We start from the raw sequence: 21,387 nt of genomic DNA on the forward strand, positions 1-21,387 counted from the left end.
AGTAGAGAGGTGGACAGAAACCATGAAAGCGATCTTAGGAGGTCTGGGTGGAGCACTGACAGTGCCTACATCATGGCGTGATTCAAGTTTCTAGTCATTTAAGTTTGGGGATTTCTAGAGGGGGAAAATGTTAGAAGACAGAAGATAATTTTGATTTGGTAAAAGATTTTAAAAATGTGTTTCCTCTTCTTGTTTCTGAGAATCTCTGTGAAAACAGCCTTTTCTTGTTTCTATCTGTAGCTATCCCGTCTTCCCCCACAAGTTCAGACACAAGACCATGGAGGTGGATAGAGAAAGAGTTCCTCTTTATAGTCTTTTTCTACTTTATGCAAATAAGTGTATGCAAATAAATGGTCATAAACACATAAAAAGTTCCAGTTTGGCCTGAATTCCAGCAGTTGACACAACTTTACCTTAAATCTGTCTTCCCCCTGCACACCTCCCCAAAGAAACACATGCATACACATACACATGTGTTCACATACACAAAGAACCTGTCTGTATAAATTAACCTGAGATTAAACCTGTTCTGCTCACTCAGTCAAAAATTTTTAATGGAAGTTTGCTAGTGATTGATATATATATATATATATATTTGTATATACACTACACACACATATATAGATATATATTCTAGGCAATGATCTTATTCTGTACCTTCTTAGGTATTACTATCCTAGGTGGATTTACAGATAAAGCAAACCTCTCTTTTAGCTTCTAGGTGTGCTTATCAAAATGTCACATGGTGGCAACTATACTTGGGACTGTAATAGAAATTAATTATGGGGTCCTCTACAGAGGAATGAGAAGGCTGCTTCTGTAGTGATACTGTCTTTCATAGATGCTCCATTTACTTGCTACCTGGACGGAAACTAAAAAGAGTTACAAAATGTATAAATATATATTATATATTTATATATATCAATATATATAAAATAATTTGATACAAAGTATCAGAAATGAACAAGACAATTTTCTTAAGAAATTTACTGCTCTGTGTAGAAAATAATAGATGTTATATATATGTGCATCTGTTACATATCATTAACCACCATAGGAAAGCAGAAAGAAAACTATGCGGTGGTGTTTATTACCACATGGATTCTGCTGGGAACAGCATCTCTCTTGGCATAGCTAAGCTTTTTCATTCCTTTGTGTATAGTTTCTCTTGCCCTTCTCAGTTGCCAGGGTAACTGGATATCAGGAGAACACTACTAGACAGATAACCTTATTTCCTGATCATTATCAGTTCTACAAACGTTGATGAAACAGAGTGCAAGATACTGTGATGATCATTGCTTATCTATAGCTAATTAAGACACAACTTGTGCTCTTGAGCGATTTGTAATGTACTGACATCTTTTCTAAAATAAATATAGCTAGCTGAAGTTGTTCTACTTGTGAGTTTGGGTTGGCAGACACAGGAATAGGTTTAAGCACAATTAGCTGAAGTTTCAATGGGGGCAAGATCTTGGATGGAAAAGAGAAATGGAAGGATCCAGCTTTAGCACTAGTTGTATCAAAGAAGTGGGGGAGATAAGTGGAGTTTGGGACTGGTTGAGAGAAACAAAATAAATCCAACTTAGAAGACTGACCTAAAATTTTCAGCTTTAGGGATTAGTTACAAATTGAATGTCTTCTCCTGCCTGAGGTAGTGGTATAAATTGCTTAACATTGATTTATAAAAGATACTTGATATTTCTGAGTCATTTTGCCACTTGGCCTGTCCCCTTAATCATGCCATATCCTCCTCTCAAGGCTCTGCTGTGGCTTCTCAACTGATAAGGAGCAGGTTCAAGCCCATGCACAGGATGCCTTGACTACTTCACCCTGAAACATTGCACCCTAGTCTACCACATCCATTCAAACTCCTAGGGGATCTGCTCAACCCATGTCACACTCCAGGTGAATAAGAAATAAACTAAATGTTGTATAACAACAGAGATTTGAAAATTGTTTTTGTTTTTTTAATAGCAGTTAGCTGTCCACTATGATTTTTTTTTTCATTTCTTAAAACTAAGTTTAAATTAAGGTAGAGGTAGTTAAACATGCATAATATCCATTTAAATTATTAGTAATGTAATCCTAAATTGAGGCAGTTTAATCATTGCAATTCCAAACATTTTATCAATTCAAGAAAAGTTTTAAGGGAAGAATAAAAACATGTTGGAAAGTTTTTTAGAATGTTTTATAGATATTTTTTGAAAATTAGATTGCAAACTGTAAGAAGAGGATTTGGAATCCTAATAAAGACTCAGGGACTCAGGGTTCTGTCATTCTCAACCATTAGCCTCTGTAGTCACTGAAGAAAGCAAAAGAAAGGACTTTGGAGTCATATGAAGCATTTTTTTAAGACTAGCTCTTGATGTGGTTTTCATCACTTTGGTCTACATTCCAGAACTGAGTCACAATTCCCCAGCCTAATGGCATGAGAGGACAGGAAATATAGTCAACCTGTATGCCCAGAAAGAGGAGTGCAATTGATAGACATATAGCCAGTCTGTGCCATGTTTTAGAAATTATCAAGAATTAATGCTCTCATGGTAGACAAGGATAAAATGATTAAAGCATTTGCTTGAAGTACTTGATCAAGATCACACAAATACTCAATGATTGAACCACAGTAAACCAGAACTCAGACCTACTGAACATAATACTTCCTCCAGTGCTTCAAATCACCTATCTACATAGGTTGGGAGGCTTTTGGTTGCAAGTAATAGGAATCCTGAACCAAAGTGGATTAAGAAAGAAAAAATAAGGGTATATGTAAGTTCATATAATTGAATTGTCCATAGACTATTGTTCTAATTTTAAGCTATAAGGGAGACTTGATTGATAGGTTCATGATCCCATCTGGGCACCAACTCCCATTTTGATTCTTGCAGCTCTGTTCTCAGGTGCTGGTCTCATTTTCATGCTACATCTCCTCATGGAAGCATTAACATACCTCACATTCTTCTCACATTGTCCAGGGAAAGTTTCTGGATCTCCCACAGAAAAGCAAGGAAACTTTATTCATAGAAGTCCTTAGCAAATCTCTCATGTTTCATTGGCCAAAATGCAATGCCTGCCTAGCCTGGAACAAATCACAGTGGTCAGGTACAAGATGCTGTGCTGGACATAATCTGGGGATGGTGTCTGTCATTTCAAATCACACAGCTGCTTAAAAATTGAGAATGGGTAAATTCTAAGGAAAATTGGGAAATTCCTTTTGGTTAGAAAAAGAGAGAAAATGGCTGAGGAAGCAGCCAACAAATATCCATTATTCCCTTAGATATATTTGAAACTAATGCAACAAAGCTTCAAGATTAAGATGCTTAAATAGCTCATCCACTCAGTTATATTGAGTTGAATCATATTCCCTATATATAATATCTATAGTACCTAAAATATTACTAAAATCTTTATTTTTGTCATTTTAAATTTGGTTGAGGTTTTTGTTTCTTGTTTTTCTGGTTGAGGTTTTCTACATAAGCTGAACCTAAGTTTGGAAATAAAGATTTAATGCTATATAGCATGTACAATTACAACCCTTTTAGTGCGAAGTCATAAAATCTTATGTTTCAGAATATGATATTTACTTTCTGGAGGTTTATGCTCATAAACTTTCTGAACAAGGAGCATTATCCATGGCTACTGCTAACAAAAAGGACAGAGAAGCTTTTCTTAGGCTTTTCCTCCAGTGTCATTTGTGCTAATCAGTTCCTCTATCCATTTTCTAATAGCCTCTGAAAATATACTCTTTGTCCCTTTTCCAATAAACCCCATAATTTCTTATTCTTTTGTTTTCTTTGATACTTTCAAACATGTTACCATGTCTTATAGTGTTATACACATTGAATTGAATGAACTGTGCAAAATAAGCATTTTGTTGTAGATCCAAAATAACTATACCTTTTTATGTCCGAGAAAATGTTCAAAAACAGAAACAAAAAAACATCTACACAGCATATAATTGTTTAATGATAGTCCCTTAAGTGCACCATCAGAACTCTTAGAGAATTTTGTGAAAGGCATACTAGATTATCTCCATGGAAATTGGTCTCATTTAAAATATATTATCCTGAGTCCCCTCCACCTGGAAGCAGGCTAGAGAGCACCCCTGGAATCCCAGGCAAAGAATTGAGGGCCACAGCCCCCTCTTCCTGGAAATGAGCAAGAGAGAATGCCCAGGGTCTCAGGCAAGGAAGCAAGGGCAGTGTCCTCCATCCAAAAGCAGTCAAGAAAGCATGGCAAAAACACCACTTCCATGAGACTAGCTCACCATAGTTACCACCACAGCCACAGCTGCTGAAAAAGCACCTCAGAGCCACAGCAGCAGCCACAGCCACTGTGCAGGTGGCCCACCAGAAACTTGCCTGCACTGACACAAGAAGAGTCACCAGTGGAGACTGAGAAAAGAGATGACCTCTCTCCCAAAAGCCCATTCCAGAGTAGAAGAAACAACTACTCTACCAGATGACCAGACATCATCATAGAGATACTAGAAATATGAAAACCCAAGAAAATATGACACCATCAAAGGAATACAGTAATTCGCAAATGCCAGACCCTATAGAGCAAGAAACACCTGAAATGACTGAAAAGGAATTCCAAGCAATAATCTTAAGGAAACTTACTGAGATATGAGAAGACTCAGTTAGGCAACTTAATGAAACCAGGAAAAAAAAAAATCTGGGATATGAAGGAGGAAATTTACAAAGATTAATACCTTAAAAAAGAATGTAACAGAACTCATGGAACTGAAAGATTAACTCAATGAAATAAAAAAAGACCACCAATAGCTTAAGCAGCAGGCTAGAACAAGCAGATGAAAGAATTTCTAATCTTGAAGGTAGTCTTTTAAAAATAATCCAGGCAGACAAAAAACTAATAATGTTATTAAAAAATTAAGAAAGTCTAAGAGAGCTAGTAGACAACCTTAAGTGCACAAACATTGGAATCATGGGTGTTCCAGAAGGGGAGGAGAAAGGAAAAGGCATGAAAAACCTATTCACCAAAGTAATAACAGAAAACTTCCCAGGTGTAGGGAGAGACACAGACCTTCAGATCCAGGAGTCTCTAAGATCACCAAACATATTCAACCCAAAAATATTCTCTCTGAGACACATTATAGTCAAACTGACAAAGCTCAAAAACAAAGAGAGAATCTTAAAAGAAGAAAAGAGTTAAGTCACCTATAAGGGAGTCTTTATCAGACTAACAGCAGACTTCTCAACAGAAACTCTACAGGCCAGAAGAAAATAGGAGGATAATTTCAAAATACTAAAAGAAAAAATTGCAAGCCAAGAATACAATACCCAGCAAGGCTATCCTTCAGAAATGAGGAAAAAATAGTTTATTTTCCAGAGAAACACAAGTTGCAGGAATTCACTGCCACACACACAACCAGCCCTACAAGAAATCCACAAGGAAGTCCTGCATCTGGAATCCAAAAAACACTAATCACTACCACAAATACACAAGAAAGAACAAAACCCACTGGTAGAAAAAAAAATGCAAATGAGAAAAAGAAAGAACCTAAATCTCACTGCTACAAAAAGCTATAGTGAAAGTTTTTGCCATCTGTAAGTGATTAACTGGCTTCTTTCAGCTTCTGTTATCAGCTTGCACTAGGCCTCCCCAACCCCTCTCCTCATGCCAGGAGGGTATATATGTACGTGTGTAACTATATGATAACTATAAGTGTGTGACTATTTGATAACTTTGACTGTGTGACTAATGTAAAAATGTACCTTTTAAAAATCCCTCTAAACTTCAATACAGGGCTGCTTCCTTCCAAGACTTTCTTGGAGGAACAGTCGCCGGCCAGCCAATAAAACCTCCTTTTAAATTCTCAATTGGGTATTCTGGTTTCTTTTCCATGCAGTAGCCTCACAACAAGATGAGACTTTGGACTTGGACTTTTCAGTTGGTGCTGGAGCAAGCTAAAACTTTGGGGACTGTTGAGATGTATTTTCTATGTGAGAGGGACATGAGTTTTGGGGGACCAGGAGCAGAATAATGGAGTTTGGATGTTTTGTCCCCTCCAAAGCTCATGTGGAAATTTGATCCCTAGTGTGGCAGTGTTGGAAACTGATTGAGTCATGGGGGCAGATCTCTCATGAATGGATTAATGATCTCCTTGAGGAAGGGGGGATTAATGAGTGAGTTCTCACTCTGTTAGTTCCCACAAGAGTTGGTTGTTTAATAGACCCTGGCACCTCCTCTGTCTCTCTCATGCTTCCTCTCATCATGTGATCTGCTTGTACCTGCTGGCTGCCTGCTGCTTTCCACCAAAAGTAGAAGCAGCCTGAGGCACATGCCAGATGCAGCTGTCCCAGAATTATAAACCAATTAAGCCTCTGTTCTTTATAAATTACCCAGTCTCAGGTATTTCTGTTATAGCAACACAAAATTGACTAATATAACCTGCATCTCTAACTTTTAAATTTTTCTTTATATGTTTATATTCCTTGTACATTTAGTTTATTTTGGGAAGTTTTCCTTTTTTATTTTTGATTAAATTTTGAAGTAGCAAAGTTGAAAATAAATAAATTTTTATTGTATTTTTTCTCTGAAATACAATAATTTCTTTCAACAGTAAAAATGATAAAAATAAAAATAAATGAAATACATTATCCTAAGGAAAATTCCATAGAAACAACTAATATTTTCTATAGTATTTTTTAAAGTTGTTTTTAAAGGTTGCACTGGCATTCACATCAAGGTTTGATAAATCAGAGCAGTGCTGATGTTATGGCAAGGTAGTACTTTTGCAATCTTCATTAAGAGGTTGTGATTACAGGTATATTATACCTTGCATGGGAAGATACAAAGCAATATGTCATGTTTTAACAGCTATGATAATAAATGGTAGCATACATCTATGTACAGGTAATGGTGAAATGAATTATTAAATAATATAATTTTATTTTTATCACACTTATCTTTTTGATTATTTTTACTTATGCCATGTATAGATTGGACTGGTAATTAGTGGTAGTAATATAAAGTAACCTTTAAGTTTAAATTTAGCTAAAGAAGTAAGTTTATTTAAAAAAAAAGTAGAATAAACAATGAAATTATTTTGTCTTCACAGATGGTAAGAATCATGAAAATGGTACAGATATGACTGAAATTTGGGGAAGATTGACTTTGCCCTTCAGTATGTGCTTATGAACTTGTAAACACAAATGCCATTTTGTCTTCTATATGGAGGTGATCATAGATAATCTCAACAAACTGGAAGTTTTAGAATAACATTGATAGTGTATTCAGTGCAAAGGAAAACAGTCATTTTAAAGAGATGTATCTGCTCCTAGACAATAAGGTATTAACATTTGTAAGGAGTGGATATGTACTTCAGAAGGATGTTTAGAAATAAAGGTGAAGAAGGAAATTTGTGAGAGCACACTTTCACCTGAAGAGAGAATGCTTGGTTAGGCCTATTCAAGAAGCTACTTGACAGAAATATCGCTATTTCAGAGATGGTCACATGAAAGTCAGATGTCATTACACTTTCCAGTTATGTAACTCCTTGTTCTGCTTCCTTGATTCTTGAATACCCTAGTGATAATTGGGCTCACTGGTCAGAATGATAAGCCTAGACTGCTTGACAGTCAAACTCATTATTATAAATAAGTGAAGTGGCTTAAATATCAGTCTAATGAGCTTTGTTAGTGTGAATCAGCTTTCTGAGACCTGCTAACTGTGTTCACATTGATGAGATTAAGTTTCTAAGTCTCAAAGGCTGAAGGAAAGATCCTGGACTGGATGGCTACATCAAGATATGTACCACTTTGTGGGGATCTATCTGGATGGCAATATATCTAGTACATCCCTAGGTCTCCTGGCTCACTTCTTCTCAACTTCAGTAATTCTACTGTCTATGATTATATTTGTGATTTGAACCAAGATCTTAATGTTATTTTTATGTCATATTAACATATTAAATAGTTTGGAGATATTTCCTTAAGGAAAAAAAGATACTCATTTCTGTCATTTATTTTTGCTGATAGAAAGACTCAATGTTTTGCAAAGAAAATGTTGAGTTATTTGAGTACCCACCTGACCTGAAATTAAAGCATCAGACAAATATTTCTCATTCAAATTACTGTATATTTTTCTCTTATTTTTCTTTCTTCATTGCCCACCTATTTGAATGAGCCATTTGCACTTACTTCCTCAGTGCCAAGCCTCTCTTTTCCACCCCCTGCCATCTGGTACCCACTGCCATTATTCTGCTGAAACTTTCTCCAAGGTTTCTGACTGATAAAAACAGAGTTTCTTAATCATCATTCTGCGTGTCTGCAAAATTAGATGGTATGTTTTATGCTCTTCTTTTGAAAACATACCTCCTCCCCTTCCTGATGTGCAGGGCCTATATCTTTTCTTAATTCTCCTCCTGACAATTTATACCTCTCTCTCGAAGTCTTTAACTGGGAGCTTTTTAAAAAAGAAATATAACATGGCAGATCATGCTAATCCCCCCTTCCTATTCTTTCCCTCTCCTCCATATTCTCCTATGTTTCTAAAGTCATATTGTCATTTCTTCATTTGGAGGTCTGTGTACAATATATGTTATTTATGTTTTTAAAATTTCACATATAAAGTGTCATATTGTAGCACCCTTTGAAGCTTGTCTTTTTAAACTAATCATGTATTTGAGAGTTATATATTTTGATATATCTACACTTAGTTAATTTGCTTTGCAATTTTCTATAATCTTCTGTTGTCTAAATTGATGACAGTTTCAACAACTGTTTAAATATAGAGTTTCAGAGGACTTTATTTTATATTTTCTTAAGTGATTTCCTGTAACACCAGCTACCAGTTATATAAAAATGATCCCTATAACTCCATTAGCCTTAGAGATTAATTTGGGGATAAGTTGGGCAAGCTCCATGCATATGTCTTGTAGGTATTAAAATTATCCAAAATTAAAATTATGGTTGTTCCTGGAAACTTTTTCTTCCCCCACCCTTTTTCTGCTACCCCACTGAGAACACCACTATTCTTCCAATCACCAAAACTAGAAAACTTGGAGTCTTTTTTTTAACCTATTTATATCTTTTCTCATATCTAACTGTTTACTTGATCCTGCTAATTCTATATGCAAATGTCTGCCAGTTTTTCTTCTTCATAGCTACTACCATTGCTATTTTTTTCCAAATATTTTCCATACATCTAATTTCTCCATGTTGGGGAGAGGGCAGGGCAAGATGGTCGACTAGAAGGACACAATGTATCCTTGCAGTGTATCCTTATCACTCCCACAAAGCAAGAGAATACATTGAATATGCAACTACACTTGGACAAAAATGACAGAGAGAGCTGGAACACATCAAAAGAACAGTGGAGATGCTGGTGAGGGCAGAAACTCAGGATACCCAAGCAATACAGAAGAAAATTCCCAGCCACCACCAATGAGGAGCAGCAAGGACCCAGGAGAAGTCTCTGACTGCAGGAAAGAGTGAGCAAGCACAGCCCAGAGAACCAGCAGCCCAACCCACAGGGGAATTTGTGTTTCCTCTGTGGCCATGCTCTCAGTGGTGGCAACTGCTCACGGAGCCCACATGACTGCATTGGCTTGAGGAAGACAGCAGCAGAGCCACTTACACCCCCCAGGTGCCAGTCCGCTAGAGCAACTACAGTTTGGAATTGGTCTCAGCACCTGAGGGTATTATTTCAATTTGGCCCTGGCAGTATCCACACTCCTGAGGCCACATCATTGCCAGGTTGCCTACACTACATGGTGTCCTGTACCCTGGGAAGAGGATATCCAGTGCAGTGAGGTTGCCACCCTCATGACAGAAGGAATAAGCACACATACTTTAGAGAGCTTGAAAGCCACCTAAGCATGGCTTCTAGCAACTGCTGGCAACCCTGCCTGCCTTGGTGAAATGCCCTTGCAATTCTTACAGCCATGAAGAGGTGCTGGAGTGGCCTCACTCAGTGTTGCACACTTCAACAGAAAAACTACAGAGTACCCTAACACCTCGCCTGGGAGTACAAGGCTCTGCCCATAGTCCCAGTGACTCCATTGAGTCACCCACTCTAGCTGAGGGGCTGCTGAGTACCTTATTGTTCCCCTCAAAGCCTAAGGTCCAAAACCCAACCCCCAGAAGCCCTGTCCAGGGTCATCCATTCAAGCTGAGGAGCTTCAGAACACACCCCAGTGCATCTATCAAGGTCACGGGACACTGGCCAGGGTGCCAGTGAGTCTGCCCAGGGTCACCCACAGCCAAGGAACAATAGGGAACCCAGACACTTATCACAAGAACTCATAGTCTCACCTGCAACCTCAACAACCCAACAGGGTCACTCACTTCAGCTAGGAACTATTGAGTGCCCCAATACCTAGACCACAGAGACACTCACAGACTATTCTGATGCTGAATATGGTCGAACTAACCACACAGACCACACTACTGCATCTACCTGAAACCAATAGTAAAACATCATACTGAATACTTAATATAAATATAAAACATCTACAGGAGTGTGGTCTCTCCTCAAAAGTCACTACAGAGTAGTAGTAGTAGCAACTGCTCCATCAGATGCCCAGACATCAATATAGGGATACTAGAAATAAAAAAAAAAAAAAAAAAGGAAAAGGAAAATATGATGGCTCCAAAGGAATACAATAATTATCTAGTACCCAAACAACAAGAAAGCTCTAAAATAAATGAAAAGGAATTTCAAGCAACAACCTTAAGAAATCTCAATGAAATACAAGACAACTCAGACAACAAATGAAATAAGAAAGGATCCGAAGAAGGAATTATACAAAGAAATAGATACCTTTTAAAAGAATGTAGCAGAACTCTAAAAACTGAAAGATTCATTCAATAGAATAAAAAATACAACTGAGAGCTTAAGCAACAGGTAGAACAAGCAGAAGAAAGAATTTCTGATTTTAAAGACAGTCTTTTTGAAATAACCCAGGCAGACAGAAAAAAGAAAAAAGGGGTTTTTTTTGTTTGTTTTTTTTTTAAATGAAGAAAACCTATGATTGCTGTCAGGCAACATCTGAATTATGGGTGTATTGGAAGGGGACAAGAAAGGAAAAGGCATTGAAAAACCTATGAAACAAAATCATAGAGAAAATCTCAAGTATTTGGGGAGATACAGACTTCCAAATCCAAAAGGCTCAAAGATCCCCAAACAGATTCAGTCCAAAAAGGTCATCTCTGAGACACAGTGTAGTCAAACTGTCAAAACTCAAGGAAAAAGAATCTTAAAAACACCGAGAGAAATGTCAAGTCACCTATAAAGGAGTCCCCTTCATAGTAACAGCAAATTTTTCAACATAAACTTCACAGGCTTGGAGAGAATAGAATGATATATTCAAAGCTCCAAAGGGGGGGGGGGGGGGGCTTCCAGCTAACAACACTATACACAGCAAAGCTATCTTTCAGAAATGAAGGGGAAATAGTGTGATTCCCAGAAAAACAAAAACTGTGAAAATTCACCACCACAAGACCAACCCTACAAGAAATCCAATAGAGTTCTACATCTTGAATTCAACAAATGATTATCACCATCATGAATACACAAGAAAGGATAAACCCACTAATAGAACAGATATGCAAATGAAAAGAGGCAGAGAAACTGCATCTTACCACCACCAAAAACAACAACAACAACAACAAAAAAAAACCCACCAAAGATAAACAATAAAAGGGAAAGAAAGGAGCAAAAGATATATAAAACAACCATAAAAAATTCAGTGAAATGCTAGGAATACAATAATACTTTTCAATAACAACCGTAAGTGTAAATGGATTGAATTCCCCACTCAAAAAACATAAACTGACTGAATGGATTAAAAAACTACACCCAACTACATGCTGCCTACAAGAAACTCACTTTCCCTGTAAGGACTCACACAGACTGATACTGAAGGGATGGAAAACGATATACCACATGAATGGAAACCAAAAATGAGCAGGTATAGCTATTCTTATATTGATAAAGTAGTCTTTAAACCAAAAACTATAAGAGATAAAGAAGTCCATTATATAATGGTAAGTATATCTATCCAGCAAGAAGTCACAACAATCAAATATAGATGCACTGAACATTGGAGCACCCAGATATATAATGCAAATATTATCAGACCTAAAGAGAGAGAGTTACCCCAATACAATAGTAGTTGGGGACTTCAACATTCCTCTATTAATTTTGGGCAGATCATCTAGGCAACAAATCAGCAGAGAAACACAGGATTTAAACTATACTTTAGGCCAATTGGACTTGACAGACATCTATATAATCATTCATCAAAGGACTATAGAATACACATTCTTTTCATCAGTATATGGAGCAGTCTCCAAGACAGACAACATGTTAGGTCACAAATCAAGCCTCAGCAAAGTTAAAGATATTGAAATTATTTCGAGTATCTTTTCAGACCACAATAGAATAAAACTAGAAATCAATAACAAGAAAACTGGGAACTATGCAAATACATGGAATTTAAACAATATGCTCCTGAATGACCTATGGGTCAAAGAAGAAATCAATCAGGAAATCAAAACATTTCTTGACACAATTGAAAATAAAAGCACATCATACCCAAACTTATGGGATACTGCAAAAGCAGTACTAAGAGGGAAGTTTACTGCAATAAATGCCAACATCAGAGGAACAGAAAGTTTTCAAATAAACAAGCTAACATTGCATAGAAAAACAAGAACAATCCAATCCCCAAATTTGTAGATGGAAAGAAATAATAAAGATTAGAAAAGAACTAAATGAAATAAGTAGAGACAAGAAAAGATGAACAAAACTAAAAGTTAGTTTTTCAGAAGATAAACAAAATAGACAAACCATTACCTAGACTAACTAAAAAGAAGAGAGAAGACCCAAATGACAAAAGTCAGAAATGAAAAAGAACACATTATAAACAACACCACAGAAATACACAGACTCATTACAGACTATTATGAACAACTGTACACCAACAAATTTGAAAATATGGAGAAAATGTGTAAATTTCTGGACACTTACAAACCATCAGAGGAACCAAGAAGAAAAAGAAAACCTGAACAGACCAATAATGAGCAATGAGATTGAAGCAGTAATCAGCAGTCTCCCAACAAAGAAAAGCTTTAGTGCTGAATTCTACCAAACTCATAAAGAAAAATTGGCAACATTTTTTTCTGAAACTATTCCAAGAAATCAAAGCAGGCAGTATTCTCAAAACACATTCTATGAGGCCATCATCACCCTGATACCAAAATCAGACAAATCACAACAAAAGAACAGGCTGATATTTTTAATGAACATTGATGCAAAAATTCTCAGCAAAGTATTAGCAAACAATTCAACAGCACATCAAAAAAATTATATATCGTGATCAAGTGGGGTTCATCCCGGGAATGCAAGAATGTTCAACATATGCAAATCAAAAATGTGATACACCACATCAACAAAGTCAGTCACAAAAACCATGTGATCATCTCAACAGACACATGAAAAGCATTTGACAAAATTCAACATCCCTTCATGATAAACTCTGTCAACAAACTAGTTATAGAAGGAAAATATCACAACACAATAAAAGCCATATATTACAAACCCACAGCCAACATCATCCTGAATAGATAAAAGCTGAAAGTTTTCCCTTTAAGAATGTGAACAAGACAAGGATGCTCACTCTCACCACTCCTGTTTAACATTTTACTGGAAGTATTAGCCAAAGCAATTAGGCAAGAGAAAAAAATAAATGGCATCCAAATTGGAAAAGTCGTAGTCAAATTGTGCCTGTTTGCAGATAACATGATCCTATATACAGAAAAACCTAAAGACTCTACCAAAAAAACTCCTAGAGCTGATAAACTAATTCAGTAAAGTTGCAGGATACAAAATCAATATATAAAAATCAGTAGCATTTTTATAGATCAAGAATGAACTAGCAGAAAAAGAAATATAGAAAGCAAGCCCATTTACAATAACTACGCCCCACCAAAAAAAAAAAAAAAACCTAGGAATTAATTTAACCAAGGAAGTGAAAGATTTCTACAAGGAGAACTACAAAACATCAATGAAAGAAATTAAAGAGGACACCAAAAGATGAAAAGACACTCCTTTTTCATGGGTTGGAATAACTGAGATTGTGTAAATGTCTGTGCTACCCAAAGTGATCTACAGATTCAATGAAATCCCCATCAAAATACCAAGGAAATTCTCCACAGAAATAGAAATTACAATCCTAAAATTCATATGAACAACTAAACACCCTGGATAGCCAAAGCAATCCTGAGCAAAACTAAAGCCAGAGGCATTAAGCTATTTGACCTCAAATTATACTACAAAGCTATAGTAACCAAAACAGCATGGTACTGACATAAAAATGGACACACGGACCGATGGAACAAAATAGAGAGCTCACAAATCAAATCATATACTTACAGCCAACTGATCTTCAACAAAGGCTCCAAGAACACACACTGGAGAAAGAACAGCTTCTTCAATAAATGGTGCTGGGAAAACTGGATATCCCTGTGTAGAAGAATGAAACTAGACCCATACATCTTGCCATACATCAAAATCACTTAAAATGCATTAAAGACTTAAAATAAGACCCCAAACTATAAACCTCCTATAAGAAAACACCGGGGAAACATTTCAGGATGTAGTACTGGACAAAGACTTTATGAATAGACCTCAGAAGCACACACAAAGAGAAAATAAATGAGATTATATCAAACTTTAGTGCTTCTGTACAGCAAAAGAAACAATAGAGTGAGAAGATGACCTACAGAATGGGAGAAAATGTTTGCAAACTGTGCATCTAACAAGGGATTAATATCCAGAATATACAAGGAACTCTCACAACTTAATAGCAAAAAAACCCAAGTAATCTGCTTTAAAAAATGGGCAAAGGAACTGAATAGACGTCTCTCAAAAGAAGAGATAGAAATGGCCAACAATTGCATGAGAAAAATGCATCACTAATCAACAGGGAAAGGCAAATCAAAACTACATTGAGCAATTATCTCACCCCAGTTAGATTGGTTATTATCAAAAAGACAGAGAATAATAAATGCTAACAAGGATGTGGAGAAAAAGGAATCCTCCTACACCATCGGTGGGAATGTAAATTAGTAACAACCGTTATGGAAAACAGTATAGAGGTTTCACAAACAACTACAGAGAGAACTACCATACAATCCAGAAATCCCATCGCTGGGTATATACCCAAAGGAATGGACATGTTGAAAGGATACCCATACTCCTGTGTTTATTGCAGCTCTATTTACTATAGCCAAGATATGGAAACAACCTAAATGTCCGTCGGTAGATGACTGGATGGGAAAATATGGTATATATGCCCAATGGAATACTGCTCAGCCAAAAAAAAAAAAAAATTCTGATTTGCAGCAGCATGGATGAGCTTGGAGAAAATCACGTTAAGAGAAATAAGCCAGGGACAGAAAGAAATACTGCCTGTCCTCACTCATAAATGGGAGCTAATAAATAAATAAGGAGGAAGGAAGGAGGGAGAGAGGGAAAGAAGGAATGAAGGAGGGAGGGACAGAGGGAAGGAAGGAAGAAAGGAAGGAGGCAATCATAGTAATACATTGAACTTTCAGGAGGAGAGAACTAAACCATGGTTACTAGAGGTGGGAAAAGGGGAGGAGATGGGTGGATAGCAAGAAATGGGTTAATGGGCACAAAATAACTAGTTAGTGAAAGTAATTCTGTTGATTTACAGTTGAGCTAGGCACCTATAATTATCATTAATTTACTGTATGTTATCAAATGACTAGAAGAGAGGAGATCAAATGTCCTCAACACACAAAAAGATTACATTTTGTAATGATAAATATGGTAATCATACTGACTCAATCATCACACATTGTATGCAGGTATTGATATTCAACGCTGTACCCCACAAATAGGTATAAACAATTATGTTTCAATAAAATAAAAATAATAATAATGAAATTTTACCTATTTATCCTTCATCCTGCTGTCAGAATTCTCTTTCTTAAATAGGGGTTGGCAGATTTATCTGTTAAGGTATAAATAGTAAATATTTTAGGCTATAAGGGCCATGTTGTCTCTGTGGCAACTATTCAACCCTATTATTGTAACATGTTAGTTTCCATAGCCAATACATAAATGAATAAATGTAGAGGTATTACAATAAAACTTTATTTACAAAAACATCAGTGGGCTAGATTTGGTGCAAGGGCTGTGGTTTTCTTACCCCTGTTCTACAATAAAAATTGGATCGTGTATTTCTCCATCAAAGCCTTTATTTTCTACAGAACATAGTATTCTCCATCCTTCTAAATCTGGCATCATCTGTAGCTTAACACAAATCAATTGCCTCAAATTCTGAGGTTCTAACCTGTGTTCTGACTTGCTCCTGATAACTCTATCATTGTATAATTGATACAAAAGGTCAAGATAAACACACATCTTTTGACAAGTGATTAAGGTAAATTCACTATGAAAAAATGGACAAAAGATATAAATAAGCAATCCACAAAAGAAGAGAAGTGTTTGAAAGTATTCGCAAAAATGTTTAACTTCACTGATAAAGGAATGTAAATTAAAATGTTACATCTGAGACTATAAAGTAGGCAGTGGAAACTGTGATAACATCCACATTTGGCTACTATATCAATGCTATTTTGGGTATGTTGGATAGAAATATAGGATATGTTAATTAAGCACTTTTCTAGAGGAAAATTTAATAACATATTAAAAACCTGTGACCCAGCAGTTCCATTTCAAGGAATTGCCCATAAAGAAATTATCATGAAAAAAATGTAATGATTTGGCTGCAGGGATATTTATTGCAATGTTATTTAAAATACCAAAATACTTGAAATAACAAATGTCCAATAATACAGCATTGCTTAAAAAAGTACAAGTGTTTAAAATGATGTATAAAGACCAATTTGATGAGTTTGGACATATGTGTATACTTGTGAAATCAGCACTACAGTCAAGGTAATAGACATATCCATCACCTCCAAAAGTTTCTTCATGGTGATTTTTGTTTCTTGGTTTTTCATGAGTGTGTGGTATGAACACTAAACATGAGATTTATTCCTTTAACAAATTTTTAAGTACACAATACAGTATTGTTAACTGTAGGAACTATTTTGTGCAGCAAATCTCTAGAACTTATTCATTTTGTATAACTGAAATTTTATACTCATTGAAAAATTCCCCATTTCTCCCTGATCTAAGTCCCTAGCAACCACCATTCTATGAGCTTGGTTATTTTAGATACCTTATTTAAGTGGAATCCAATAGTGCATATTTGTCTTTCTGTGATTTGCTTATTTCACTTAGAATAGTACCCTCTAGATTCATTCATGTTGTCAAATATGACAGGATTTTCTTGTTTTTTAAGACTGAACAATGTTTCATTGTATGTAGATACCATGTTTTCTTTATCCATTCATTCCTTGATGGACATTTAGTTTATTTTCTTGTCTTGGCTATTGTGAATAATGCTGCAGTGAACATGGGAGTGTAAATACCTCTTCATGATTCTGTTTTCAATTCCTTTGGAAATATACCCAGAAGTGGGATCACTGGATCATTTAATTCTCTTTTATTTTTTTGAGGAACTTCCATACTATTTTCCATAAGGGCTATACTAATTTACATTCCCACCAGCAGTGTATAAGTGTTCCCTTTTCTCCACATCCTTGCCACATAGAACTTGTTACCTTTTGTCTTTTTGATAATAGTCATCCTAACAGGAGTGAGGTGACGTCTTATTGTTGTTTTAATTTGCATCTCCTTGATGATTAGAGATGCTGACCACCTTTTCAGATGCCTCTTGGCAGTCTGAATGTCTTCTTTTAAGAAGTGTCTATTTAGGTCCTTTATCCATTTCTTTATTGAGCTATTTGTATTTTGGGTATTGAACGGTATGAGTTTCTTACATATTTTGGATATTAACCCCTTACCGAGTTTGCAAATATATGGCTTGCAAACACTTTTTCCCATTCATCTTGCTAATTGTTTCCTTTGTGGTGCAGAGCTTTTTAATTTGTTGTAATCCCACTTGTCCATTTTTGCTTTTATTACCTGTGCTTTTGGTGTCATATTCAGAAAATTTTTGCCAAGACAATGGCAAGAAGGTTTTCCCCTGTTTTCTTCTAGAAATTTTAGTTTTAAGTTTTATGTTTAAGTCTCTAATCCTTTTGATTTGATTTTTGTGTGTGATGTAAGATGGAGGTTGAAAAAAAATTTTATGCATGTGGATATCCAGTTTTCCCTATACTATTTATGGAAAAAACTATCCTTTCCCCATTGTGTATTCTTGGTACTCTTGTCAAATATCAGTTGACCATAAATGGGTGGGTTTGTGGGTTCTCTATTCAGTTTCATTGGTTTATATGTCTGTTCTTATGCCAATACCACACTGTTTTAATTACTATAGTTTTGTAATATAATTTGAAGTCAGGAAGTGTGACACCTCCAGCTTTGTTCTTATTGGTCAAGACTGTTTTGGCTATTCAGAGTCTTTTGTGGTTCCACCTGAGTTTTAGAATTGTTTTTTCTATTTCTATAAAAAAATGCCATTGGGATTTTGGTAGTGATTGAATTGAGTCTGTAGATCACTTTGGGAAGTATGGACATTTTGACAATATTAATTCTTTCAATCCATGAACATAGGATGTATTTTCATTTTTTGTGCATTTTTCAATTTCTCATCAATGTTTTATATTTTTTAGTGTATAGGTCTTTTACCTTTTGGTTAATAGTTAAGTATTTGAATTTTTTGTTGGTAAGTAAATGGGATTATTTTCTTTTATTCTTTCAGATACTTCATTGTTCATAGAAATATGAACTTCCAATTTTTGCAAGTTAATTCTGTATCCTGCAACTTAATTTGTTTATTAGTTATAACAATTTTTTGTGGAGTCTTTAGGTTTTTCTAAGTATATGATGATGTCAACTGCAAACAGAGGTAATTTACTTCTCTTCTGATTTGCATGTATTTCTTGTTTTCTTGCCTGATTACGCTGGTTAGTATTTGTAGTGCTATGTTGAATAGAAGTGTCAAGAGTGGGCATCCTTGCCCTAATCCAGATCTTTGAAAAAAAGCTTTCAGTTTTTCCTCATTGATTGTGATGTTAATTGTTGGTTTTACACATATGCGTTTATTGTGTTGAGGTTCCTTTCTTTTATACCTATTGTGTTAAGAGTGTTTATCATGAAACAATGTTGAATTTTGTCAGATCCTTTTTCGACATCTATTGAGATGATTGTGTGATGTCTGGTTTTCATTCTGTTAATGTCTTGTATGACATTGATTGATTTTGTATGTTGGACCATTCTCACATCGCAAGGATAAATCCCAATTTATCATGGTTTATGATCCTTTTAATGTGCTGTTGAATTCAGCTTGTTGGTATTTTATAGAGGATTTTTGCATTTATGTTTATCAGGGATATTGGCCTATAGTTTTCTTTTCTTGTAATGTGTTTGGCTTTGGAATCTGGGTGATGCAGGCCTGATAAAATTAGTTTGGGAGTGCTCCCTCTTCTCCCATTTTTTGGAAGAGTTTAAGAAGGATTACTATTAGTTCTTTGAATATTTGGTAGAATTCACCCATAGAGCCATCTGCCCCTGGGCTTTTCTTTGTTGGAATGTTTTTGATTATTGGTTCAATCACCTTGTTTGTTATTGGTATGTTCAGGCTTTCTGAAGAAATTCTTGATTCAGTCTTGGTAGGTGGTATGTTTCTAGGAAGTTATCCACTTCTGGTTATCCAATTTGTTGGCCTGTAATTGTTCATAATAATATCTATGATCCTTTTTATTTCTGTCATCTTTGTAACATTCCCTCTTTAATTTCTAATTTTATTTAGTATTCTCTATTTTTTTATTAATTATTCTAACTAAAGATTTGTCAATTTGGTTTATCTTTTCAAAAAAACAACTATTAGTTTCATTGATTTTTTTCTATTGTTTCTCTATTCTTTATTTTATTAATTTGTGCTCTAATTCATATGATTTCCTTCCTTTACTACTTTTGAGTTTAGTTTGTCAGAAATTTATTTAGGCTATGTTCAATGAGATCAACAGAGACCCCTGATTATTGATGTTTATTTAATACCTGCATTTTAATAGTTAGAAGAATCTGTGTGAGTATAGCAGATATAATGTAAATGGTTTCTAGTCCATTGAAATAGCAATTGTTTTGTTTGCTCTGCACACTTATTTTTACATTTTTCTCTAATAGGAGACCCTGCTTTACTCATTATAGCAATGAGGATGTGACTGAGAATGGTCCTAATGGTCACAAGGCACTGGTCACAGTGATTGTTCCAAAAGATGGGTTTTCAAATGAAGACAGGCCAATCAAATGTTTCCCCTGTGATTTTATAAAGTTTATACACAGTTTTATATACAGTTCAGAGAGAAAGAAGATCTTTCTCTCTCTCTCTCTCTTTTTTTTTTGGGGGGGGAGACCTCTCAATCTGGAATTATATCTCTGCCTTTCTTGCATCTTCTTCCAGTTCCTACCACTGACAGCCACATGGAAAGATCCCATTTTCAGTACAAGAGACTGAAGCAATACACAGAGATAGTGGGCCAAAAATGGAGGGTACCCAAGTGACATCATGTGAGTTTCTGTATCCAGCTATGCATGAGACCCACTTTTTTCCTATTTTTTCTTATTGGTTATATTAGTCAATGTTCCTTTTTATTCTTAAGCTATTTAGAATGTGATCTAGATAGCCAGATGCCACCTTGGAATGAGCTAAGTTTATGGCCACATTTGAAGAGAATGGAGGTATAACTAACTCTTCTCCTACATATGTATGATATTATTTGTAATCACAAATAGTATTGGCATCAACAGAAAAATTGACCTGATATCTAATTATTGCTATGATATTATACACATTTTCATTCATTGTAATATAATAAATTTGTTTAATGCCGACTATGTACTAGACATTGAGGTAGTTATCATTTGAGTATACATTAGGGAATAAAGTTATCAATGTCCCCATACTTATGGAGTCATAAAATTCTACCTAATCAAGGGAGACAGTCACAAGCAAGCAATCAAAAAATAATTGGGGCTGCAGTTGGAGAGAAGATATGGGAGCAGGACAATAATTGTTTATGGAAATATGACGGGTGATTAAATAAAGAAGGAGAGAGGCTAGAAGGATCAGAATTCTTGGGATGCTGTCAGGACAAGGGATCCAGGACACATGGAGGAGCTGCATTTGATGGAGGAGGAACTCTTCTCAACCTTACTTTTGATGGAGAAGAGAAGATGGCTTAGTGGCAGGTACATTTGGTGATCTGGCCATGAGAATGCTTCCATGTGGTAGTTCCATATTCTTAATAAAGTATGTATCAGGGACGCCTGCCAAGAGATAAGGGTGGAGAAGATGGT

The sequence above is a fragment of the Galeopterus variegatus genome, unplaced genomic scaffold, assembly GCF_000696425.1.
Source record: "Galeopterus variegatus unplaced genomic scaffold, G_variegatus-3.0.2 Scaffold22, whole genome shotgun sequence".
NCBI lineage: Eukaryota > Metazoa > Chordata > Mammalia > Dermoptera > Cynocephalidae > Galeopterus > Galeopterus variegatus.